We start from the raw sequence: 27,092 nt of genomic DNA, 5'->3' as shown, positions 1-27,092 counted from the left end.
GGGGGGGGGGTTAAAATAATGATGACCCTCGAGAGAGCGACTCCCAAGGGAAAAGTAGGTGGTGGTGAGGCAAATGCTAAAACCAAGGTTGGGCATTGCTGGAGGAGTTTTATTCAAGGCAAACTATCAAGGGGTTCCCATTATTACCCAACCGCGCAAGGAACGCAAAATTCGGGAACATAACACCGATATGACAGAAAACTAGGGCGGGAAGAGTGGAACAAAACACCAGGCATAAGGCCGAGCCTTCCACCCTTTACCAAGTATATAGATGCATTAATTAAATAAGATATATTGTGATATCCCAACAAGTAAAACATGTTCCAACAAGGAACAAACTTCAATCTTCACCTTCAACTAACAACGCTATAAGAGGGGCTGAGCAAAGCGGTAACATAGCCAATCAACGGTTTGCTAGGACAAGGTGGGTTAGAGGCTTGGTTCAACAATATGGGAGGCATGATAAGCAAGTGGTAGGTATCGCAACATAGGCATAGAAAAAGAGCGAGCATCTAGCAAGCAAAGATAGAAGTGATTTCGAGGGTATGATCATCTTGCCTAAAATCCCGCAAGGAAGAAGAACGAGTCATGAAGAAGACACACGGACGAAGTCGAACGGATCCTCACAACTCCGGAACGGAACCGAAGCTCACGAGAAAGGCAACCCGGAAAGAAGCAAACAACGTAGTAAACAACCACTACAACAACATGGCATGATGCGCAATCAAGTATGATGCATGTCCGGTTTAATGAAGCATGGCATGGCAAAGTGCACAAACAATCCTACAAATTAAGTGGAGCTCATTATGCAACGGAGTTGCATATTAAAGAAAACACCACATGACTTATTTAGTTCTCTCTCATTTATGTACCCAACAAGATTAAAGGTTGTTAGCATGGTAAGAGGGTGAAGCAAAATGAGAACTACCTATCTAGGCAAGTTTAAATGAGGCCGGAACAACAAACAACAAGTCCGGAAACTCCTCATGTGCATATTTTAGGTTTGGTATGGTTCTGCCCTATACACAATTTTAGAGTTGTTAAACATGCAAGAAGATGCCACCATGTTAAACTAGGCATTTTTCTACCCCATTTACATATAAAGTTTATTAAATTCAGAGTTACGGTTATTTAGTTATGAATTAAGGCATTTTAACAAGTTATTTAAGCAAATTAAAGCAAACATCATTTTAAACATTTTAAACATGCATGAAAGTTGGATATTATCAAACTAGATGAAAAACTAAGCATTTTTCATATATAATGTTTTAACAAAAGATGCATGGTTGGTGAGTTATGATATGCATGGAGCTTATAGGTTTTTCTGCAAATCTGTAATTCCTGGGAAAAGAACAAATTCACTGATAGGGAAAAAAATAAAGCGGGCTGAATTTGCTGGACTGGGCCAACAGTGCACAGGGGAGGCTGGGCGCGTCCTCACCAGAGGGCCCATAGGCCGGCTCTGAGGTGGGTTAGGCAGCGCGCGAGGGAGCTGGGCCTGCTGGCGGCTCGAGGCTCAAGAGCTGCGCTCGGCTCGCTCGATGCGGGACGAGGCTCCAGGTCGTCCTCCTCGCGCAAGGGAGAAGCAGAGGAGGCGAGCAGGGCGGCAGTGGCTGGGAGCAAAGCTCCGGCGAGCGGGGCGAAGGGGCATCGAGGTCCTGGGCGTACGGATCTGGCCGGGAACGGGCTTGGACGGCGCCGGGCTTGAGGAGGCCGAGGCTCTATGACAGCATCCATGGCCAGGCGGCGCTGTACTTGTGTCTCCGACCGAAAGGACTTGAAGCGCAGGGGCGGCGAGCTTGAGCAGATCTGTCGGGCGGTGCTGCCTGGAGGTCCCCAGACAGAGCAGGTCAACGGTGCTAGCGACATGGGCACGGGGCAGCGACGAGATGAAGGACGACGGGGAAGAGGTGGCGGCGCCATGGAGGCTCTGTTCCCTACAAGAGAGAGGAAGCAGGGAGATGAGAGGGAGAAAGAGAGAAAGGGAAGGGAAGGGAGAAGAGACATGGGCGCAGGGTGAGGGGGCCGGCCTGATGCAATGGGCGGTGGCTCCGGCAAGGTCGAAGTGGATTTTGGATTTGGGGAGGATCCCGAGGTGGGAGATGCTGGCGGCGGTGGGATGGGACAAGGGTCCTAATTTTTAGGGTTTGTCCAAATAGACTAGGAGTGGAGTATATATATACCTCACAGACCAGGTTAGGAGCTACCTCGTCCCTATGATCGCAAGCTGATGATCGCGGATAAAATAGCTAGGGAGTCCAAAAAGGAAAACGGTGACGTTTTGTAGACGTTTGGGGATGGTCTGGACACAACAGTAGCTACAGCCTGAGTCGGGTCCAGGACAGCTTTCGGGCGCGCGCGAGGAGGGTCGCGGGCTGAAGAGAGAGGTTAGGTAGGGTCTGGCGGTGAGTAGTGGGCTGTGTAGACGGTCTCGACTTGAGAGAAGAGAAGAGAGAGACCCGACGACTGTTTCCGGAGACCGAAAACGTCCGACGAAAAGACCGGCTATAATGCCGCTATAGTTTAACGGTTGGGCTATCAAACAAACTCCGAATGCGATGAAACTTGACAGGCGGTCTATCTACACTATAATAAGACCACACGTCAATTCTCAACCCAATCCAAGAACATTTCTCGGCCACTTATAAAATATTATTTCGGACATGCCGCGGGCGCGTGCAAGTGTGGTTGGGCTCAGAAAGGGCAACAGAAGGAATGGGGAGAAATCCGGACGGATGCATGTTTCGAAAAAAAACATGATGATGCAATGAAGATGATGACATGATGAAATGCAACATGCAAGCAAAAGACATGGCAAAGGCAACGAATAACTGGAAGACACCTAGCACATCGGTCTCGGGGCGTTACATCGTGCATATAACATCTCCGCATAAACTTGGCTCGGATGCCACATTTAGGGAACATAGTAATTTCAAAAAAAATCCTACGCACACGCAAGATCATGGTGATGCATAGCAACGAGAGGGGAGAGTATTATCTACGTACCCTCGTAGACCGTAAGTGGAAGCGTTATGAAAACGCGGTTGATGTAGTTGTACATCTTCACAATCGACCGTTCTAGTTGTCGGCGTTCTAGGAACGGGGGTCCCCAGACTTGCCTACCTATGGCCCGCAGCATCGCTCCTCTAGCAGCCCCATACGGCCCATCTTCACCAGCAAACATTTAAGACCCTCGCGAGGGGCCATGCCTCGCGAGGCGGATGATGCAAGGCCTCCTCAGGGGTGGCCTCACCAGGCTGGCTCGCGAAGGGAGGAGAGATCAAGGCAAGGCGAACCTCACGAGGTTCCAATGACGTAAGCCATGACGATCAAGACCAAGCGGGCGCCAGCGAGCACACTGTCCTCGTTCCCTCTTTGGTGTTAAGGAGGCAAGCGCAGGTGAGAAGTTCCGAGGCATCAGGCAAAGGTTTCCATATCGGTGCAACAAGACCAAGACCAGCAGGACGACAGGACGGAAGTCACCCTGGAGCCCAAGACGGCGTCACCACTAGGGCCTTTGGCAGGCGAAGACTACTTTTGTCAGGATAGCTTGTACTAGCTGCCCCCTTCAAATTAGTCGTTGTGGGATGCCTTCCCGCTCAATATTTGGGAAGAGGACCAGGGCCTCTATAAATTGGACTAGCCACCACCATAGCTAGGCAGAGAGAGAGAGAGAGAGCTGGGATCTCATCTTGCATCCCATCTTGGATCGGAGCCGTTCCATCCTTAGCCACACACAAGTTCACCAGGCACAAGAACATCTCTCCTCACGAGGCTGTTCTTCCATTGTAACTGTTCATCCTCAGCCCAAGAGGCAATCCACCACACCACACTGGAGTAGGGTATTACACCACAACGATGGCTTGAACCAGTATAACTCTTGTGTCTCATGTTCTTTGGGTCCGTCAAGCTAGGCCGTCAGATCGTTGAGTGTGCGAGCTAGAGAGGGGCGAGATCTTCGTGCGCACCCCAGTGTTCGAATCTCAAGGGTTTTGCTGGAACCTGAAATTCGACATTTGGCGCGCCAGGTAGGGTGCGTTGAAGCCTTCTTCTTCGTTGACCCATGGTTCGTCACTCCACCAAGCTCATGGCCGACGCTCGTCGGGCTCGCGCGGAGCGCCGGGCCGCTCTCACCACCCGTGTCTCTCAGACGGCCCCAGTAGGCGGGCCCCCCGTTGTTCTCCATCACCCGCCGCCAACGCCATCACCGGTCCGGCGGCAAACGAGCAGCAAGCCTCTTCGCTGCATCCCTCTGTGTGCCGTGACGGCCACACCGCCACTCCGTCGCTGACTCCTGCCGGCTCATCATCTCACACTCACCGCGCACCCAGGGATGCACAGGCCGCGCTGCTCATGGCAGGCGAGCTCCTGCGCTACCGTCCAGTCGACGACCTCTACCAGGATTGGCTGGACCGCATCGCCGAGCTCATCAGTGACATAGGAGGCTCTCCTGTACTATCCCTCTCGCTGCCTCACCCGCCCCCAGCTGCGGGCGATGTGGCTCACGGAGCGTCTCCGCCTCCTCCGCAACAAGATGGCGCCCTTGCGCCGAGGCATGCGGCTCGCGGTGTGCCTCCGCCTCTCCTACAACAGGACGACGCCCTTGCTCCAAGATGTGCGGCCCCGCGGTGCGACTCACCGGGCCATGTGCCCGCGCACAAAGAAAGAAGCTGCCAAGAGATTCCCTGTCCACAAGGAAACACTCCACCACTCCCAACTCCGCTGCGCCAGGATTGCTTGCTGCGACAAGGCCATGTGCCGCGTGCCGCAGCCGCGCAGGGGCACCACGACCAAGCTCTACCTCCATGATGGGCCATGGTGGCCACAGTGGGCTACCACGCCTTCACACCTGAGTTGCTAGATCATGGCGAACTGGTTGGGCAAGTTCAAGCCAGATCTGCCTCCTTGCTACGACGGCACCCCCGACCCTGTGGAGTTTTTGCAGCTCTACGAGCTAAGCATCAAAGCGGCCAACAGCGACAAAAAGGTCATGGCGAACTGGTTTCCCATGGCTCTCAAGGACGGTGCCAGCTCATGGCTCCTGAACCTGCCCCCAGACTCAATTTCCTCCTGGGATGAGATGCGCGACCGCTTCATCGCCAACTTCCAGGGCACTCGCGACCGCCCCCCGGTCGTGGGTGACCTACTCCGCATCCAGCAACAACCGGGAGAAACCCTACAAAAGTACATCCATCGCTTCAATAGCACGTGAATCAAGATCCCCAAGGTAACGGACGAGTCCATCATCTCAACGTTCTCCGACGGCGTCCGCGATGTCAAGATGAAGGAGGAGCTCGCCATCCATGAAGAGTTATGCATGACTTTGGAGCTGTTCAACATCGTGACCAAGTGTGCAAGAGCTGACGAGGGGCACCTCTCCCTCCTCGAGCTCCCGACTACGGATCCAGAGGAGAAGAAGGCCAAGGCCAAGGACGTGAAGCGCAAAGGAGTGGATGTGCTCGCGGAGGAACCAGACACCAAGCGCGGCCGAGATCTTCCCGAGTCGTTCAAGGGCAGGCATACATTATGTGCCTTCCACAACATGCACACGCACAACACTAATGACTGCCAAGAACTCAGGGCCATTCGAGATGGACGCTTCGGTCGATGTACCGAGCGTAGCGACCGGGGCTACGGCCGAGGAGGTGGACGTGGTGGAGGATGTTGGGACGACCGTGGGCCCCACCAAGAGTGGTGCGACTAGCCTCGCGAGGAACGTTAGCAGGACCAGCCTCGTGAGGGTGCTTGGAGGGACCAGCCTCGTGAGGACCGTCCTTAGGGCAACCTTGGTCTCCCTCCACTGCCGCCGCCAAGAAGGAACAATGACCATCAACAGGACGAGGGGGCTGGGGGCTTCCAAGAGCCGCGAGCTATCACCTGCATCTTGGGCGGAGCTCAAGCCCCAGCCTCTCAACGAGTCTTCAAGCAGTTTGCTCACGAGGTGAACACAGTCCTCCCCAGGCTCGAGGCCACGCGCCCGCTCAGATGGTCCAAGTACGCCATCACCTTTAGCTTGGCGGACCAGCTCAAGTGCGCAGGAACGGCCGGCGTTCTCCCGATGCTCTGTTCACCCGTCATCAGCAATGTCCAAGACACCAAGACCCTCATCGACGGTGGCGCAGGGCTCAATGTCCTGTCCGTGGAGACCTTCGACAGCCTTGAAGTGCCATACGATCAGCTCCAGCCTACCAAGCCTTTCTCAGGAGTGACTAATGGCTCTACCACCCCGATAGGGCTGGTTCGCCTCCCTGTCACCTTTGGTTAGCGCGACAACTACCACACCCAAGTCTAGTGTGGCACCGAAAGCCGGCTCCGGAACGCCAAGTTAAGTCTTGTACCTCGACCGACCCAACACTACGACATAAGATTCTCGCCTTTTCGCTGCCCTGCTGCGGCGACATCACCTCTTGAGCATCGCGCCTCAGGAGCTCTTACTGGACCTTGGGCCGCTCACCTCCTGGCCTTGACCACGACATCGCAACCTAGCATACGAGCGACGGTTGCAGCCTGCCTAGGGACCGGGACCTGTCAGCGTAGAGCACCAAGCTGCCGCGGGATTGGAAAGGTGGAGACCGAGCCTCAGTAGGACATGTGCTCTCAAATTTTCACAATAATGATAACATCAACAAAAGGCATTATAGACGCTTTACACACCCTCGCGGGGTCCGTTTTGATTCCTCGCATTGAACAAAAGGAAGGGAATTATTAGGAGCTCTATCTACACGTGCCGAACGTCACCGACGCCATCATCAACAGTGGGCCATGGAAGGCCAGCGCCAACCCCATCTAGATCAACGGCGGCTGCGGCCAGACGCGGCGACCTTCCTCCGGGCCCAACGAGAGCTCGGGGGCACATAGCTATCATCGCTCATCTCCAGAGACTCCACGAGATCGGGAGAGTCATTGGACCACCAGGAGTCACCGTTGTCGCTGGAGGAGCTGCGGGCGAGGCTAGCGGTAGGCCCGGCGCCCGCAGCTGTGCCATCTTGGCGACCCCCTTCAAGGCAGCACTCCAAGCGACAGCCTTGCTCGTCGAAGACCTTGAAGAACAGCATGGAGGCGCTGTCATACTCGAAGTGGATGGTGAGGGCGCCATTCGCGCGGCAGGCTCAGGCGACCTCGCCCTAGCCTCGAGTCATGAAGATCCTCCCGAAGGCGACGACTTCAACTTCCGCTCCAGTCGCCGGGGCGTCGCAGTCGGCATGCTGCAGCAAGAGCTTGAGAGGGCCCCTCGGCGGCATCTCGGCGATGAAGAATTGCGGAAGGCGAATCCAAGTGCTCGGGGCATCACCGCCCATAGCACGAACTCGCGCGAGGAGTCCGCAACATGGACCCCTGGTGTGACGGCGTGCGCCTCCGCGGCACAGCGGCCGCAGCCTTGGCGCGGGCGGCGGCGCTCATCGCTCCTCCTTCCGGAATCATCGGCATGAGCATACAAGGGCAACAGGTATCCAGGAGGTGGCCTTTCGTACCAAGGCCGCGACACTACCGACCTCACGACCATCTCACGACCATGGGACCTCCTCTTCTTCGGCGGGAGCAGCTCGGGCTCGTTGAGGGGAGTCTTGCCCTTCTCCGCGGCTGAGAACCTCCGAATCGGCGCCATGACTACACCAGCAAGGAGTGGAGAAAGGAAGGAGAAGAATCATGAGAAGCAAGGAAGAGACGGGTGATGGGGGCTCCGCCCCCACTTCCCATTTATAGCCAAGGGGAGGCCAACCGCCGGCCTCCACGACCCAAGGTAATAATGATCTTTTCTGCATGCAGCAAAGACCCGTCAAGTCAGGCAGTTGCCGTGGCAGCGTGGGGAAGAAGAGACACCCACATCCAATATGTCACCACGCATCGACCAAGGCCGCAGGCTATTGGGGCCCGCAGCGCTCTACACTTGCCCTTTGGCTTCGCCTGGAAGCCAAGCCCGAGCGCATCTTGGGCCCGGGGGCTACTATCGGCGTTCTGGGAACTGGGGTCCCCAGACTTGCATGACTGCGGATGTAGGATCGAAAGTATGTCAAGAGGGGGGGGTGATTAGACTACTTGACCAAATAAAAATCTAGCCTTGACCAAATAAAAAATGCAATTGGAGACACAGATGTTTTTGTCGTGGTTTTGGTAGGTGGTGCTATCGTACATCCACGTTGATGGAGACTTCAACCTGCGAAGTGTAATGGTTGCGCGAGTCCACGGAGGGCTCCACCCACGAAGGGTCCACGAAGAAGCAACCTTGTCTATCCCACCATGGCCATCGCCCATGAAGGACTTGCCTCACTAGTGGTAGATCTTCACGAAGTAGGCAATCTCCTTTCCCTTACAAACTCCTTGGTTCAACTCCACAATATTGTCGGAGGCTCCCAAGTGACACTTAGCCAATCTAGGAGACACCACTCTCCAAGAAGTAACAAATGGTGTGTTGATGATAAACTCCTTGCTCTTGTGCTTTAAATGATAGTCTCCCCAACACTCAACTCTCTCTCATAGGATTTGGATTTGGTGGAAAGAAGATTTGAGTGGAAAGCAACTTGGGGAAGGCTAGAGATCAAGATTTATATGGTACGAATGGAATATCTTGGTCTCAACACAAGTGTAGGTGGTTGAGGGAGTCCTGGATTAGGGGGTGTTCGGGTAGCCGGACTATACCTTCAGCCGGACTCCTGGACTATGAAGATACAAGATTGAAGACTTCGTCCCGTGTCCGAATGGGACTTTCCTTGGCGTGGAAGGCAAGCTTGGCGATGCGATATTCAAGATCTCCTACCATTATAACCGACTCTGTGTAATCCTCACCCTATCCAGTGTTTATATAAACAGGAGGGTTGTAGTCTGTAGGATAGAATCAACTCCATACACAATCATACCATAGGCTAGCTTCTAGGGTTTAGCCTCCTTGATCTCGTGGTAGATCTACTCTTGTACTACCCATATCATCAATATTAATCAAGCAGGAGTAGGGTTTTACCTCCATCGAGAGGGCCCGAACCTGGGTAAAACAAAGTGTCCCCTGTCTCCTGTTACCATCCGGCCTAGACGCACAGTCCGGCACCCCCTACCCGAGATCTGCCGGTTTTGACACCGACATTGGTGCTTTCATTGAGAGTTCCTATGTGTCGTCGCCCTTAGGTCCGATGGCTACTTCGATCTTCAACAATGATGCAGTCCAGGGTGAGACTTTTCTCCCCGGACAGATCTTCGTCTTCGGCGGCTTCGCACTGCGGGCCAATTCGCTTGGCCATCTGGAGCAGATCGAAAGCTACGCCCCTGGCCATCAGGTCAGGTTTGGAAACCTAAACTACACGGCTGACATCCGCGGGGACTTGATCTTCGACGGATTCGAGCCACAGCCAAGCGTGCCGCACTGTTTCGATGGGCATGATATAGCTCTGCCACCAAACAACGCCTTGGAGGCCGCACACGCGTCGGTTTCGACTATTGATTCGGAACCTACTGCGCCAATCGAGGATCAGCGGTTGGACGCTGCCTCAGGTGCTGCGATCTCAGAGGCGATCGAGCCGAACCCCAGCCCCGCACTCTGCGTGGCCCGTGACTCCGAGGAGCCGGATTCCTCTCCGAACTCCGAGCCCCCCGTGCCCCTACCAATCGAATCCGATTGGGCGCCGGTAACTGACTTCACCACCGCGGACATCTTTCAGCATTCGCCTTTTAGCGACATCCTGAATTCTCTTAAGTCTCTCTCTTTATCAGGAGAGCCCTGGCCGGATTACGGTCAGCAAGGGTGGAATACGGACGGTGAGGAAATTCAAAGCCCACCCACCACCCACTTTGTAGCCACTGTCGACGATTTAACCGACGTACTTGACTTCGGCTCTGAAGACATCGACGGCATGGACGATGATATAGGAGATGAACAGGAGCCAGCACCTATAGGACGCTGGCATGCTACCTCGTCATATGACATATACATGGTGGATACTCCAAAAAACGGAGATGGCGAAGGAACAGTGGGGGATGACACCCCCAAGAAACAGCCAAAGCGCCGACGTCAGCGGCGCCGCTCTAAATCCCGCCAAAGCAAAAACGGTGATTCCGGCACCGGAGATAATACTACCCCGGATAGCACCGAAGAACACCCACCTCAGCAAAATTCGACACAGGAAGATGGAGAAGCCAACCCTCATGAGAGAGCGGCAGACCGAGAGGTCGAGGATGATAACTATACGCCTCCCTCCGAAGACGAGGCAAGCCTCGATGACGACGAATTTTTCATACCATCAGACCCCGCCGAACAAAAGCGGTTTAAACGCAGGCTTTTAGCCATGGCAAGCTGCCTCAAGAAAAAGCAGCAACAGCTTAGAGCTGCCCAAGAATTGCTAGCTAACAGATGGGCCAACGACCTTGCGGCCGAAGAGTATGAACTCGAACGCCCCTCCAAGAGTTACCCGAAACGCAGGCCACTACCCCGATCAGAGGAGGAAGAACCTACATCACCAGCGCTTGACATGGCAGACCAGCCACCTCGCGGCCGCGACAGAGAGGCCTCTCAGCCTTCCACCCAAGCCACGCCCCGACGCCGCACAACTAAGGCACGGGAAAATGCGCCCGACCTGCGGGACATACTGGAGGATAAGGCAAGACAAACAAGATCGATCTACGGGTAGCGCAGGCGCCCTACGACATGTGACAATGATCTTCACGCCGGATACAACAAATACGGCCGGGCCGAACACAATAGACATAGCTCTTCCGAGCTGCGCCGTGATATAGCCCAGTACAGAGGCGCCGCACACCCGCTATGCTTCACAAATGAAGTAATGGATCATAAAATCCCAGAGGGCTTCAAACCCGTAAACATCGAATCATACGATGGCACCACAGACCCGGCGGTATGGATTGAGGATTATCTCCTTCACATCCACATGGCACGCGGCGATGATCATCACGCCATCAAGTACCTCCCGCTCAAACTTAAAGGACCGGCCCGACATTGGCTTAACAGCTTGCCAGCAGACTCAATCGGTTCTTGGGAGGACCCGGAAGCCGCATTCCTCTACAACTTCCAGGGCACTTACGTGCGACCGCCGGATGCCAACGACTTAAGCCACATAATTCAGCAGCCAGAAGAATCAGCCAGACAATTCTGGACACGATTTCTAACAAAGAAAAATCAGATAGTCGACTGTCTGAACGCAGAGGCCCTAGCAGCCTTCAAGCATAACATCCGCGACGAGTCGCTTGCCCGACACCTGGGACAGGAAAAGCTGAAGTCCATGGCAGCCCTCACGACACTCATGACCCACTTTTGCGCGGGAGAAGACAGCTGGCTAGCTCGCAGTAACAACTTATCAAAGAACCCTGGTAATTCGGATACCAAGGACAAAAGTGGCAGGACACGTCGGAACAACCAAAAACGCCGCGCTAACAGCGACAGCAATGAAGACACGGCAGTCAATGCTGGATTCAGAGGCTATAAATCCGGTCAGCGGAAAAAGCCATTCAAAAAGAATACTCAGGGCCCATCTAGTTTGGATCGAATATTCGATCGCTTGTGCCAGATACATGGCACCCCCGAAAAGCCAGCCAATCACACTAACAGGGACTGTTGGGTGTTCAAGCAGGCAGGCAAGTTAAGAGCCGCAAACAGAGACAAGGGACTGCACAGCGACGACGAGGAGCCCAAGCCGCCGAACAACAATGGACAGAAGGGCTTCCCCCCTCAAGTGCGGACGGTGAACATGATATACGCAACCCACATTCCCAAGCGCACTACTAGGAAAAGGGCTATAGATAATATGGACACTAATGGCGCACCACGCATGTGGTGCGCCACTACTATATACTAATGGCGCACCATGTGTTGGTGCGCCATTAGTGTCCAAATACTAATGGCGCACCACATCCACGATGCCCCACTAGTAAAAAAATTATTTTTTTCAAAAATACTAATGGCGCATCAGGGGATAGTGCACCATTACTAGTTTTAACTAGTAATGGCGCACCAGTAAGAGATGCGCCATTGCTATCTATACGTATGGCGCACCCCTACTAGTGCGCCATTGTTATCACCCCTTATCCCCTCCCTCTCATCACGTTCTCTCCCCTCCCCTTCCTCCTGACACATCCACCCACCTCCCTCGACTTCGATCTAGATCGGGAAGCCCCGGCCGCCCGCCTCTTCCTCTCCCTCCCGACCACGGCGAGCCACCTTCCATGATGAGCAATCCAAGGAGCTCCGCCTCCCTCTTCTTCTCCTCCACCCCCACTAGCAACGGAGGCGAGGTGAAAATTCCCCACCAACCGGAGCGCTTGCCTGCCGATGGAGGGCTCAGCCAGGCTCCGCCCCCCGTCTCCCGCCTCGACGGCGCCGCCCCGCCGCGGCGGAGGGTCCCTGTGGCGGCTGCTCCCTTTGGCCCAGTCCGCCTCCCGAGCGGTCTCCGCCAAGGTGCTTCCCTCCTCCCCTATCTTGTGGGTTGCGGGGGATGTTGCGTGTAGGCCAGAAGCTTCACTCCCGGTTGCTGCTTTTGGAGGTAGCTGGGATGGAATTTTGGCGATTTGGTGCATTCTGTTGAGCTTTTGCTCCCTAATTTTTCCACTGATTTCTTAGTGGAATGGAAGGTGAAGAAGGTACGCGATGTGGATGGCGACCGAGGAGGCGGTGTACGAGTTGCGGCAGGCCGCGCTGGTGGAGAACCTGTAGGGGCGGTGGGTGCGGGAGGCCGAGGCGGGCAGGCGTAGCCAATGGCGGGACGAGCAACACGAGCAGGAGGGCGACACCAAGCTCGGCTGGGGCCTCCTGGGCGATGCCTACGACCGCTGCGGTGAGGTCTACGCCGAGTACGCCGCCTTCTACCTCGGTGAGCCCATCACACCCCGTCCGTCAATCACTACTCTGTAACTCTGCTGACAGTAGCTAAAGATCTCAACACATTCAGTCCAAAATTGCAAAGAGTAATTTAGTGTAGTATCAGCTACTCCCACTACCTAAGCAGCAGCTCTCTTGCTCCAGAATCCTCACGAGAGGATGACTACTTAGTCACGCAACCAGCCTGAAGCTACTATAGATATCTGAATGTTTGGCTACTGCAAACGTAGTAATCTAACCATGAAATGTTTGCTGCTGTATTACTCCAACCAGCCTAAAGCTACAAGAAGTCTTACTAACAACTGTAGTGCTCTGTGCTCCAGCCTGAAGCTATTCTGTAGGCCTGAAGCTATAAAATTTTGTTTCCTTCGCAAAAACTTCAGTTTACAAAATTTTGCAAATTATGTAATTTTGCAGTATTGTATTAGTTGCAGTGTTTTTTCAGTAGCTTGTTAACTTCCTGATGCTCTCTTAATTCTGTTAATTCTATGCAGCTGCTCCACTAAAAATTCTTAGTGTATCTTATGCTTAGTGTTAATTCTTTGTAGCTACTCCACTGAAGTACTACTTGAACTACTGCAGTATTGCTTCCAATACCGCGGTATTGGAGTATTGCTTCCAAATTCTAGAGTAGCAAGTGCAACAGTAGTGTACTGCTCTTGTTTAGTAGTGTAGGAATTTAGTGTTCTTCTCTTCTCTATTCTCTTGTCTTCTCTTCTCTTCTTGTTCAGTAGTGTACTGCTCTTGTTCAGTAGTGTACATTATCATGATCATACACTGAAACATTTCTTAACTGATTTACTCCCTACTGTTAGCATTGATGCTTTCTTCAAAATTATGAGAAATTAAGATGCATCATACACTTAAAACTTGTTTACTCCCTACTGTCAATTGTTGTCTGTTTACTGTCAAAGCAAGAATTAGTTTCTTAGGTTAATGAAGCATTACCAGCCATAGTTTTCTGTATCTTAATTATCTCTAAACATTTTTTCTTGAAAACTGAATGTACAATGTTTCTCTAGATAATTTGATCGAAAAGGGATGGCATGCTGAGGTGTACAAAGGACAACTTGTTGATGAACGGTTTGTGGCAGTGAAGAGGTTAACTGAGACCTTTTCAGTTAATTTAAATTAACTGATATTTTTCTACTCATTTGCCTGTTTAAGATGCATCATTAAGTGGGGTAGTTTTGCCTGTATAAGATGCATCATTAAGTAGCAGCAGGAGCAGTTTTGCCTGTATAAGATGCATCATTAAGCAGCATGACTATTACTTTAATTTAAATTAATTGAAACATTTTTTGTTAATTAAGATGCATCATTAAGCAGCAGGAGTACTCATTTGTACTGTACGTGTGTACTCATTTAGCTGGAGCATATCAGCAGTCTACTCAGAAGTATTCTTGCATTGTCTTGATCTGTTTTGTAGCCAACTTTGTAAGAAGATGTTCAGAGACCCATGTAGAATGATGTTCATATTACTCCTGTAGACAAGCACTGATGTAGACATGAAGTAGTAATAGAGACCCATGTACTCCTTGTATTCATGTGTACAATAAGAAGCAGATAAATACCCTGATTATTTAGCTCTATCAGATAAATACTCATCGAAAGTGGGCTCCTATCAAAATTCATTTCCATTATAATCTTACTCATAAAATATTCACACCATGTATTTCTGGAAATATATGCTCATATCTAGTTTTGCATAAAAATGACAGTATTGACATGTTATAAATAGTTTGTTAGTCTTTCTGTTTATTTTGTTACATTTTGCAGGGATAAAGTGATGAAAAAGAAGAAAAGATTACTAGAAGATTAGTTTTAGGATTTTCTTTTATTTCCTTGCAATTTTCCTTTTATTGGAAACTTGTAAAGACATTGTAATATTCTTACTATAATAAAAATTATGATTCTATTTCATTTTTTGTTTTTAATTTTTTTCCTTATAGGTTGTTTTCTGTAAATTTAGATTTTTTTGTTTTCCAAATACATTACTAGTGGCGCATTTAAGCCCTTATTAGTGGCGCACCTTCCTTTATTACTAGTGGCGCACCTATAAGGTTATTAGTGGCGCACCTGGAGGGAATACCAGTGGAGCACCGAATGGTATACTAATGGCGCACCACATGGTGCACCATTAGTATCTGGTATACTAATGGCGCACCTTTGGTGCGCCATTAGTAGATAATACTAGTGGCGTGGTACTAGTGGCGCACCAGTAGTGCGCCATTAGTAGGCAAAACTGGTGTGCCACTAGTAGGCCTTTTCCTAGTAGTGGCGGGAGCGGAAGCGTGCGCTACGGGACGTATACGCGATGGAGCCAGTCGCCCCAAAGTTCAACTCATGGTCCTCCTGCCTGATCACTTTTGATCGAAGGGACCATCCCACTAGCATCCGTCACGGCGGCTTCGCCGCATTGGTGCTTGACCCAATCATCGACGGATTTCACCTCACAAGAGTCCTCATGGATGGCGGCAGTAGCCTGAACCTGCTTTATCAGGATACAGTGCGGAAAATGGGCATAGATCCCTCAAGGATCAAACCCACAAGAACGACCTTTAAAGGCGTCATACCAGGTGTAGAAGCCAACTGTACAGGCTCAGTAACACTTGACGTGGTCTTTGGATCCCCTGATAATTTCTGAAGCGAAGAGTTAATCTTCGACATAGTCCCGTTCCGCAGTGGCTATCATGCCCTGCTCGGACGAACTACATTCGCAAAATTCAATGTGGTGCCGCACTACGCATATCTCAAACTCAAGATGCCAGGCCCTCGAGGAGTAATCACGGTCAACGGAAACACCGAACGCTCTCTTCGTACGGAGGAGCATACGGCGGCTCTCGCAGCGGAGGTACAAAGTAGCCTTCTTAGGCAATTCTCCAGTCCGGCCATTAAAAAGCCAGACACTGCCAAGCGCGCCCGGAGTAACCTACAGCAGGACCGCCTGGCACACTCTGAGAAAGCATAGCAATGCGGCCCCAACCCCAACTTTCGCGACCTAGCGAAACCAGTACCTCACGTACATAACTACGCCCTTGAAATACCATGGGCACAGGGGAAGGGGAACAATACGGCACACCCAAAATACGGCTTAAAATGTACCAGGGGCTGCCGGATTCTCTTTTTTTAATTTTTTCTTACTTTCAGGACTCCATACTTCGGACGATGTCAGGACCCCGACTCAATGCCACATCGATCTAGCCTGTAACACCTCATATCACTTTGCGGCCTCACGCACGGTATTCCCACGGGTGTCGCCTTACCTTTGCCCGGGACCGTTTGCGCCTTTTGGCACACGTATATGACAGTGTCGCTAGCATCCATATGATAAGGAGCCCGGGCTGACATGGCTAGTCGTAAACCCAAAGTGGCCCAGACTTACAGGGACAGGCATCCATGACCCAGCATCGAACGTGTCGGTCATCAGCGAGTGAATCCAGGCTGTAGCACTGGGCTAGCAGGACTCCGGTGAACCGGGCTGTAGCAGGCAAACAGGACTCCGGTATTCATCGCGTGACATTTCCCCGAAGGGACAGACACAGGAACGAAGAAGGACACATGCCGGCCAGCCTAAGTGTTCCGGAGCAGTAGCAAGCTACCATTGGAAACACTAGGAGACATTTCCTGGTAAGAGAGGCTACTAAGGATAAACAACTAGATAGTCAGATCCCACACATACCAAGCATTTCAATAACATACACACAATATGCTCGATATGTGCAAACACAACATGGCATCACAACATGACTCTATGACTCAAGTATTTATTCATTAGGCTCCGAGGAGCGAGATATTACAAACATAGGTCTCATGACCCAACATTCAGAGCATACAAGTCAAAGCACAAGCGGAAGCTATCATGTCTGAGTACAGACAACTATAAATGAAAAAGGCTGAGAAGCCTGACTATCTACCAGATACTGCCGAGGGCACAAGATCGTAGCTGTGGTAACAAGCTAAACGTCGAAGTCCAAGCTGAACTACTAGTGAGACTGAAGTCTCTCTGCAAAAACGTAAAATAGGCAAACGTGAGTACAAATGTACCCAGCAAGACTTACATCAGAACTAACTACATATGCATCATTATCAACAAAGGGGTGGTGGGGTTTAACTGCAGCAAGCCAGCTTTGACTCGGTGGCTATCCTAAACTACGACTGCAAGCGACTCTTTTGAGGTGGCGCACACGAGTCCACATATTCACCATATCAATACACCACTATGGATCCGCTCCCGTCTCCCTACGAGAACGCCATCCATAGCACTCACGCTTATCTTGCGCATTTTAAAGTATCCACTTTCACTTGTCTATGAACTGATATAAGCAACCCAGAAGTCCTTTTCCGCGGACACGGCTATTCGAATAGATCATATTAACCCTGCAGGGGTGTACTTCTTCACACACGCTCTCACCACTTACCGCCGTTTACACGACATGTACTCGGCAACCTTCAAGCGGAAGCCCAACGTGGGTGTCGGCCACGGCCTGCCTAAACACTCAAGTCTCTAGTCCAGGTTTATCACCTATTCGGGTTCCATCCATGAGGAGATCCGGCCGGAGTTTCGCTCACAGCCCCAAACGATGTGAACAGGGTTCCCGAGACACCAAACGGGCGCCCGGTACACCGTGCCACGTGCCTACCGCATCACAGCCCACCCCTACGGTCAGCGCTACCCATGGCCTCCTGCATACTACAAACACCAGAAACTACTTGCAACTCCTGGACAGAGGACAAGGGTGATCAAGAAGCCGAGAGGGTCCATTGGTTTCGGGCCCAATGCGTGGTAGTAGCTGAATCATGGATCACAAACACAGAACTCAGTTCCTGAGGACGGCTGCAATGAGACAACCCACCATGTACTCCTACATGGCCTCTCACCGCTACCTTTACCAAATCGTGTTCACACACTTAGCTCACACACAGTAGGACATATTCACACGCCTCTGATTCATCCCCGATGAATCAGACCTGACTCAACTCTAAGCAGTAGCAGGCATGACAAACAAACATGAATGAGTAGGCACAACAGGGCTCAAACAATTCCTACTCATGCTAGTGGGTTTCATCTATTTACTGTGGCAATGACAGGTCATGCAGAGGATAAAGGGGTTCAACTACCGCAACATGTAACAGTTGAATCAGTGTTGTCCTAATGCATTAAAAGAGAGCAGGAGCGAGAGAGTAGGATTGTATCGGAATGAACAAGGGGGTTTTGCTTGCCTGGCACTTCTGAAGATAACATTGAGTCTTCATCAGTGTCAACGATCACATCATCGGTATCACGTCTATCGAGAGGGGACAAATACCAGCAACACAGAAGGGAACACAATCAATGCAATGCACAATATGATGCATGATCATGACATGGCAAAATGAATGTGTTTTGGGCTAATGCAACTAGCAACAGATTAAATGAAGTTGGTTTGAATACAAGATTCAAATTCAAACTCCACATGTGATTATTCAAATGCCATTTAATTGATTTGTGCTAAACAGCAGCTATAAGTTGTTCTAACATGCATGAAAGTGGTACAGATGGATTCCTTGAATTTTTCTGATAATTTTTCATATATAATTTATTTAATTTGGAGTTACGGTTGAATTTCTATGAATTTTAGAAGTTTTTACAATTTTCTGGAATTTCCTGAATATTAATAATTCCAGTAATTCATTAATGCGTCAGCCTGATGTCATGATGACGTCAGCAGGTCAACGTGGCACAGTCCGGTCAACCCCTGACCGGTGGGTCCCGAGTGTCAGCGTCTAACTAAACTAACCTAGCTTAGTTAAACTAACCTAACCTAATTAGCCGGGCGGGGCCCGCAGGTCAGTGAGAGAGAGGGGGTCAAACCCCCTGGTCGGCGGGGTCAACTCGCTGGCGTTTAGCCGCCGGCGAGGCTAAACGCGGCGGCGCAGGTGCGGGTTTCACGTACAGGGCACCGTTCAGGGCGCCGTTGGGCTCTATGGATAGCTGGGAGTGGGCCGCGGCGAGTGGTGCAGGTAGTTGGGTTCGGGGTCGCCGGAAAAGGCGCCGGCGACGTGTTTGGCGGCGGCCGGAGCTCGGGCACCGACGGTTAGGCGCTACGGCGCGTTTCACGAAGAACTGGTGGGATCTGCGGCTTCCTGAGGAAACGCTGAGCACGCCTACGTGCTCTGGTGCGAGGTGCGGGGGTTGCAACCGCGGCGGCGACATGGCCGGCGGCGGGGAGCGCTCGGCTCCGGTGGTTGATGCGGCTAGGGGGCGAATTAGGCAACGAGGCATGGGGGAAACGATGCAGCGGCTCACCGCGGTTCTTCTGGTGCTGCTGGCGAGGCAGGGGAGGCACGGGGTCCGGCGAATCGACGGCGGGGATCACCGGCACCCGAGGTCGGAAACGGCGGTGTTGGAGATGCAGCAGAGCTTCTGGCGCCGCGTGACTCGATGGAGAGGACGACGACGTCGTGGCGGAGCTCGGGATCACGTCGGAGAGGTGGGGCAGTGGCTGTGGGTGCGGGGTTACGGCAGCGCGTCCATGGAGGCTTCGGCCATGGCGGGGAATGGGCGAGGAGAGGCGTAGGGGGGCGAATGGGGTGTCGGTGAGGTCGGGGCGACGACCAGGAGACGATCCACGCGGCGCAACGGCGACCAGGGCGATGCAGAGAGGCTGGGTGGTGCGTGGCGAGCTCGGGCGCGCCATGCTCACCTCCCTGCCTGCTCTGGCAAGGGGAAGCAGCTGGCTGGCACGGGCCAGCACAGTGCTGGGCCGGCCAGTGGGTTGCCAGGTAAGTGGCCAGGTAAAACTCTCTCTCTCTCTTTCTGTTTTAATTCTGTTTTCTATTTTGCAGGTTTGTTTTGAATTTGGTTTTGAAACCAATTCAATTTATTTTGCTTCTGACAATATTTTTAGGAGCTAAAAGAATTAAAACAATGCTCCACAAAAATATTTCAGAATTATTGGACCTATATTTATTTAACAGTAGATATAAGTCCAATTCAAATAGCTATTGATTTAATTCAAACACCCAAAATAAATGTTTCTGAGATACCGAAAATATTGGTTTGGATCTTACCTCTTGCCAATATTTCCAGAGGATAACAAGAACATTTTCTTGGACTTATTTGAAGCAATTTTTATCTTGATCATTTTTTTTAAAGGATTCTGAGGCTTTGAAAATTCCTCAATTCAAATTTCATTTGAATTTAAACATGATGCAGCAACCAAGCTAGTCCAAGGCCAGGGTAAAGCTAGGGATGTGACAACTCACCCCCACTAAACAAGAATCTCGTCTCGAGATTCAAGCGTAGGGTAGGATGAAGGGGAAACGCAAACTAGTACAATCTTCACGATCCTGGTTGCACTTCGAATGAACGTTGATTTGAACACCATCTTTGTCTTGTCGTCTTGCTCTGAGAACTCCAGCTAATCATGACAAGAAGAGGAAAGGAAAACTCTGGAAGGATCGGTCTTCTCGAAGATCGGACAACTCACAGAATGAGACATAGAACCATCTCTCGGGTGGAGACACGAGATACACATCAAGAGGGGTGGAAAGAAACGGATGACGAGGGTTCACTAGGTGGACAACAATTCCACACTTAAAAAGGTGGTAAACGATTGTCAATGTAGCGAGGAGTTGAGTTGCCATGATACCAGAACGATACACCTTAGGGAAGGTGACTCGTAGAGATATCCCCTTAAGTGGCAAAAAGAATTACCTTTGATTCAGAGATCATTGAGACTCTTTAAACCAACCTAAGACAATTCTCGAGCGATCGTTTGGAGGGGGTCGGTAGAATGGCATACTCAAACTTGGATGATGTGGATTACCTTGTTGAAGACAACGTAATGGATGAATTTGCTTATCACCGGTAATGGAAGAGACCCATGGTAGAATGACACATTGGCGGTGCAAGCTGGGAACAAAATGCAAATGCTGGGAATGATTCTAGTAACTGGGGAGAGGCTCAACAATAGAGAGTTATTCCACTATTGGAATGGTTATAGCATTGCCGAGGAAACTGAGAGCAAACCCAGTTAGTGCCAATGATAACACCTAGCGCTTGTGCGTGCTCTCAAGAGCTTGAGCATTTCCATATTCATCAAGGTTTTACCAACATCCGTGTCAAGGATCCTGGCAACACAACATACTACCATGATGAATGGTGATGGAGGATGCAGATGCAAAGGAAGATAACACCTTCTTAGATTTCACCTTAGCGAGGCCAAGGAAATAAAATCTGGATGATCGACCGAGAGACATTTAGCACTCCGCTTCTAATGTTCTCCTTGATGTGCTAGTGTAACCCACTCATAGATATGGTTTGATATCTAGAACATCAAGTAAAAAGGTCGGACTTCGGGAGCACTAGAATCCATAAGGAACAGTTACGGAGGTAAATCCTACGAAATCCTTATGGGGAGGTGGCCAACTTCCTCAAACAAGATACTACAATAATAGGTCTTTCGGCTGGGTGGGGCTGGCCACGGCATCCACTTTACCGGTTATCGAGGGACCAATATTATAGTTCTTGGGAAATGTTCCAACCATCATATCTGCCTGAGACTCAGATCTGGTTGGTGTCAGGATATTCCAGACTCATCGAGTCTAGGAAGAAAAATGAAAGTTTGCAACACAAATCGACGAAATGACGTTGCGGGATTCTCGGGAAATGAACTACGATAGCAAGCTCCAAAACATGAGCTGGTTCTGCTACAAACATGTGAACATGTTGTCCAAGACAAGCATGACCACAAAGTAGTCTTATAATAAAACACTATCGAGTTCAGGAGGGGGAACCATCATTAATGACATCGAAGTCTCCACGCGTGGAAGTCCAAAGAGTTCACCTTGGATAGACTCCTTTATCTTTGAACAACTCAATCAGTGGCTTGGTGTGCTAGGGACACATATAGAATGGAGGTTGCAAGTCTCCAGACCACAGAATACTTCGCACGTATGCATGACCGACTTGGGATGATTCCAGAGGAAGCAAAACTAACTTTCTCAAATTCACGGCGGCAACTTTCACCAAATGCACGTGTATAAAAGGAAGTCACTCCTTTCATCAACAAATACTTCATGAGCTAGCATGAAGAAAATGCTTTCAAAGTTTTCCAACACTAGCTTAATGTCCAACAAAATCATGGAGGAGATAAGGATGTTGTCAATGGGCTCAACAACAATTCATCTGGGTTTCCCTTTAAAAGGAATTCCATAGTTAAGTGAACAAGTGATAGCATAGGTCAGACCCAAAAGATATAATGGTGTATACTCGAGGGATCAACCACGAGTAAGACAACATTACGAATATCGTTGGTTCTGGTCTGATTGGATGATAGCCCATACTCCAATCAAAGGTTGGATAAAATGATAGGTCCATTAACTGATCACGAGGTTCAGTCGATGAAAATATCAACTTTCTTCAACACACATACAAGACATCCCTTATAATGAACTATATCGGACAAGCTTCTATCTTCCAACTCTCCAAGTTGATGCATGGCTTAACCAACTAGCTCAGTGGTATCCAACACGGATTCTTGGAGAAAGGGTGGTTTACAAAATAAACCAACTTGATCACGAGCTTAACATAACAGTCACGTGACAACCTGGTGATACTTTCGAGAAGATAATCAGAAAATCACGAACCACCGGTATGTTACTAAGCTCGAGAACAATCTTGCTTTTCAGGGCAAGATGATATGATCAATGGAGCGAGGATTGACAAGATCCTAACTCATCAATCGAAGAGTGCACCGAGAACAAGGACTAGGTAGCATGATCAACCTTAGAATGATGATTCAAAACCAATACGCTAAGAATGAAATTATTGTCCATTAACTACCAAGCAACAAGGTTGCTAGGAGTATTGAATTCACACATCACGATTCACTTGTCGGCATTCCGGTTGCGACAACACAGAACCGAGGGATGAATAATGATGGCGAGAAGTATCACTGTACCAGAAGTTCATAGGATGGTGTGCAATTCCTATAACAATCCCGATATAAAGATGGTAATACTCCAAGGTAGAACAGAGCAAAAGCTGGATTGGCATTTTGATCTGCGGAATACAATTGCTTTGACCCAATCCTAGATATGGATGAGATTCTGGAGTTTGTTTCTCCTAGTCATTCTGCGATAGAATGGCTTGACGGACCACAAGAGTAATAGGCATCGATAAACGAACGCACGCATACTCTTGACTATCAGTTGATAGACGAGGGTCAGAATGCAACTAAAGAGAACAACTCAAAGGAACATATAATTTTCTGAGTTGTGAATGCATAGTTTAGCATGTCGAACGAAGTTCAACATATTTCTTCCGGATAACCCATGCAGAAAAGTAGAACTGGCAGAGCCATAACATATAATGGAGAACTCATCAAGAGCACTCTGGTTGTGATCGTTCAGTTCAATGAGGAACTTCTGCCATAAGTAGTTCATGGTATTTGGAAGAAGAAGATACCACGGACTTCAAGGACTATCGCAAAGATTACTAATATCCTAAAGGCACTAGCAATTACTATCAACATGAAGTAAGTAGAGTGAATCTCGGGTTCAAAACCCAGAAATAGAATGCCTACTAACTAATAACATCACGGGATGCTTTCAAAAATAATGGCCAGAATCATCACACTGGGGATACAAAAGCATTGCTAAATTGCTAGGTGACTTGCTAAACACCTAAGGTCATAATAGTAACTCCAACATAATGTCAAGGCAATAGAATACCTCAACTCAACAATTAGTGTGATTGAGCTGGCATAAAGGAACATCGAAACCAGAGGGAAAGGATTTTGCAAATGCATCAGACTATTTAGAAACCTGGGATGACTCGGACATCATAACGGCTGTAAATGCTCAGAAAAGACTTGAGACATTCACAAAAATGGTGGCATAACCACTCAGAAGCACAATATCAAGGTTTCGAGATCAACAATTAACATACGGAAGTAGTAGAAACTGAACTCAAGCTTAAATCCAACAATCTTATAAGTCTACGGATTAGTAACGCGTGATCCTGATAGAAAAAAGGGATAGCCTAGTTCTTAATCCCCGTAGAAGAGAAGATGATGACTCAGATCAGAAGGCCATGAGGTATAAGGAGTAAAAAGAGCCTTACGTTCCGTCCCACAATCAATTCCCTTATATAACTAAAGAATTTCTAGACTCAACTTCGACCAGTTTGGCTTGGTAATCCTACAGGTAGTCAAGCTCTGATACCAACGCTGTCAGGACCTCGACTCAATGCCACATCGATCTAGCCTGTAACACCTCATATCACTTTGCGGCCTCACGCACGGTATTCCCACGGGTGTCGCCTTACCTTTGCCCGGGACCGTTTGCGCCTTTTGGCACACGTATATGACAGTGTCGCTAGCATCCATATGATAAGGAGCCCGGGCTGACATGGCTAGTCGTAAACCCAAAGTGGCACAGACTTACAGGGACAGGCATCCATGACCCAGCATCGAACATGTCGGTCATCAGCGAGTGAATCCAGGCTGTAGCACTGGGCTAGAAGGACTCCGGTGAACCGGGCTGTAGCAGGCAAACAGGACTCCGGTATTCATCGCGTGACATTTCCCCAAAGGGACAGACACAGGAACGAAGAAGGACACATGCCGGCCAGCCTAAGTGTTCCGGAGCAGTAGCAAGCTACCATTGGAAACACTAGGAGACATTTCCCGGTAAGAGAGGCTACTAAGGATAAACAACTAGATAGTCAGATCCCACACATACCAAGCATTTCAATAACATACACACAATATGCTCGATATGTGCAAACACAACATGGCATCACAACATGACTCTATGACTCAAGTATTTATTCATTAGGCTCCGAGGAGCGAGATATTACAAACATAGGTCTCATGACCCAACATTCAGAGCATACAAGTCAAAGCACAAGCGGAAGCTATCATGTCTGAGTACAGACAACTATAAATGAAAAAGGCTGAGAAGCCTGACTATCTACCAGATACTGCCGAGGGCACAAGATCGTAGCTGAGGTAACAAGCTAAACGTCGAAGTCCAAGCGGAACTACTAGTGAGACTGAAGTCTCTCTGCAAAAACATAAAATAGGCAAACGTGAGTACAAATGTACCCGACAAGACTTACATCAGAACTAACTACATATGCATCATTATCAACAAAGGGGTGGTGGGGTTTAACTGCAGCAAGCCAGCTTTGACTCGGTGGCTATCCTAAACTACGACTGCAAGCGACTCTTTTGAGGTGACGCACACGAGTCCACATATTCACCATATCAATACACCACTATGGATCCGCTCCCGTCTCCCTACGAGAACGCCATCCATAGCACTCACGCTTATCTTGCGTATTTTAGAGTATCCACTTTCACTTGTCTATGAACTGATATAAGCAATCCAGAAGTCCTTTTCCGCGGACACGGCTATTCGAATAGATTAGGTTAACCCTGCAGGGGTGTACTTCTTCATACACGCTCTCACCACTTACCGTCGTTTACACGACATGTACTCGGCAACCTTCAAGCGGAAGCCCAACGTGGGTGTCGGCCACGACCTACCTAATCACCTAAGTCTCTAGTCCAGGTTTATCGCCTATTCGGGTTCCATCCATGAGGAGATCCAGCCGGAGTTTCGCTCACAGCCCCAAACGATGTGAACAGGGTTCCCGAGACACCAAACGGGCGCCCGGTACACCGTGCCACGTGCCTACCGCATCACAGCCCACCCCTACGGTCAGCGCTGCGCACGGCCTCCAGCATACTACAAACACCAGAAACTACTTGCAACTCCTGGACAGAGGACAAGGGTGATTAAGAAGCCGAGAGGGTCCATTGGTTTCGGGCCCAATGCGTGGTAGTAGCTGAATCATGGATCACAAACACAGAACTCAGTTCCTGAGGACGGCTGCAATGAGACAACCCACCATGTACTCCTACATGGCCTCTCACCGCTACCTTTACCAAATCGTGTTCACACACTTAGCTCACACACAGTAGGACAGGTTCACACGCCTCTGATTCATCCCCGATGAATCAGACCTGACTCAACTCTAAGCAGTAGCAGGCATGACAAACAAACATAAATGAGTAGGCACATCAGGGCTCAAACAACTCCTACTCATGCTAGTGGGTTTCATCTATTTACTGTGGCAATGACAGGTCATGCAAAGGACAAAGGGGTTCAGCTACCGCAGCAAGTAACAGATGAATCGGTGTTGTCCTAATGCAGTAAAAGAGAGCAGGAGCGAGAGAGTAGGATTGTATCGGAATGAACAAGGGGGTTTTGCTTGCCTGGCACTTCTGAAGATAACATTGAGTCTTCATCAGTGTCAACGATCACATCATCGGTATCACGTCTATCGAGAGGGGACAAATACCGGCAACACAGAAAGGAACACAATCAATGCAATGCACAATATGATGCATGATCATGACATGGCAAAATGAATGTGTTTTGAGCCAATGCAACTAGCAACAGATTAAATGAAGTTGGTTTGAATACAAGATTCAAATTCAAACTCCATATGTGATTATTTAAGTGCCCTTTATTTGATTTGTGCTAAACAGCTGCTATAAGTTGTTCTAACATGCATGAAAATGGTACAGATGGATTCCTTGAATTTTTCTGATAATTTTTCATATATAAATTATTTAATTTGGAGTTACGGTTAATTTTCTATGAATTTTAGAAGTTTTAGGCATTTTCTGGAATTTCCTGAATATTTAGAATTAGAATAATTCCAGAAAATGAATTATGGCGTCAGCAGGTCAACGTGGCTGGTCCAGGTCAAACCTGGCCAGTGGGTCCCATCCGTCAGTGACTAACCTAACTAATCTAATTCAGTTAGCGGCCTGGGGCCCATTGTCAGTGTCTATTAAACTAACTAATATTTAGTTAACACTAATCCTAGCCTAATTAACAGGCCGGCCCCACATGTCATGGACACAGGGGGGGTCAAAGGGTCAAACCCCCTGGTCGGCGGGGTCAACTCGCCGGCGTTTAGCCGCCGGCGAGGCTAAACGCGGCGGTGCAGGTGCGGGTTTCACGTACAGGGCACCGTTCGGGGCGCCGTTGGGCGCTATGGATAGCTGGGAGTGGCCCGCGGCGAGTGGTGCAGGTAGTTGGGTTCGGGGTCGCCGGAAAAGGCGCCGGCGACGAGCTTTGGCGGTGGTGGTGGTCGGTGATGCACGGGCGCGTCGCTACGATGCGTCGGTGAGCAAAAGGAGAGGCTGGGCAGCACCTGCTAGGCACGGGGAGCACCACGAGCAGCATGGTGAGGCCAGAGGGGCATGGAGGC

This window comes from Triticum aestivum, chromosome 6A, assembly GCF_018294505.1.
Source record: "Triticum aestivum cultivar Chinese Spring chromosome 6A, IWGSC CS RefSeq v2.1, whole genome shotgun sequence".
NCBI classification, from domain to species: Eukaryota; Viridiplantae; Streptophyta; class Magnoliopsida; order Poales; family Poaceae; genus Triticum; species Triticum aestivum.
Note: the sequence above shows the minus strand (reverse complement) of the source record.